We start from the raw sequence: 871 nt of genomic DNA, 5'->3' as shown, positions 1-871 counted from the left end.
TTGCACTTCAGACGCCTAAACAACAATCTTCCCTGGGTGGGCTCGAACCACCATCCTCTCGGTTAACAGCCGAGCGCGCTAGCCAATTGCGCCACAGACACACTTACCTGTGTTGGCATTCAAAACATCCCGTGTACTCGTCTTCCAGTCTCGGTTCCACGATGCGCAAACGCCGTGTCCTTTGACAGCAATTCACGTGTCCCCTTTATTGGGCCACATCTTACAATCAAATAGATATCTGTCCGGCCTACCTCTAAACACAAAGCATTTTCATTGTTCTGTAGAAGTGCATGCCGACCCATCGACGCAACAGGTTGTCCGGTGGGGAAGGACGCCGACTGGAGACCCGGAGTTGTGGGTTCAAGCGTCGCCTCAGCCATCTGAGGTACGTGATAAAATGTGTCTGTGTGTGTGATCAACAAAACAAAACTCAAAAACCATTCGAACCGTCCGAAATCTCGTTGCGTTCATTTCCCGTCGTCAATTTCCGCATTTGTCCGACTTCAACACAATCGATCTTCAAGGGACCACGGGACAGCTAAGTAAGGTAAGACTAGCTAGCTTGCTTGATCAAAGCCAGCTAGCTCTCTCTCTTTGGACTTGTTTTACTTTACCAAACAAGAAAGTAAGAAAGAAATGATACAGAACGTACAAGAGATTTCAATATAAAACAAGAATAGTTAAAGTCCTCATCTGAGTCTGGATGTGGATCCTGGTTTTGATCTTTGTACCATCGGTTTTTGTTTAGACATGTTCAGTTAAATGATGAAGTTCTTCTGGTTCATGTCAGGATTCAGATCCACGTTTTGTGATCTGAATATTGATTGATTCAAATCTTTGGACAAAAATAATAATAATAACAATAACTTTG

At 44.1% G+C, this 871-nt stretch overlaps 1 non-coding gene across 1 annotated transcript; it reads right to left on the bottom strand.

Moving 5' to 3' along the window:
• Positions 1-27: 27 nt before the first annotated feature.
• trnan-guu lies at positions 28-101 on the bottom strand. Its single transcript has one exon. It is a non-coding gene; the product is annotated as a tRNA-Asn (tRNA).
• Positions 102-871: the final 770 nt, after the last annotated feature.

The sequence above is a fragment of the Micropterus dolomieu genome, unplaced genomic scaffold (assembly GCF_021292245.1).
Source record: "Micropterus dolomieu isolate WLL.071019.BEF.003 ecotype Adirondacks unplaced genomic scaffold, ASM2129224v1 contig_9432, whole genome shotgun sequence".
Lineage (NCBI taxonomy): Eukaryota > Metazoa > Chordata > Actinopteri > Centrarchiformes > Centrarchidae > Micropterus > Micropterus dolomieu.
This window is presented reverse-complemented; position numbering and strand designations above follow the sequence as displayed.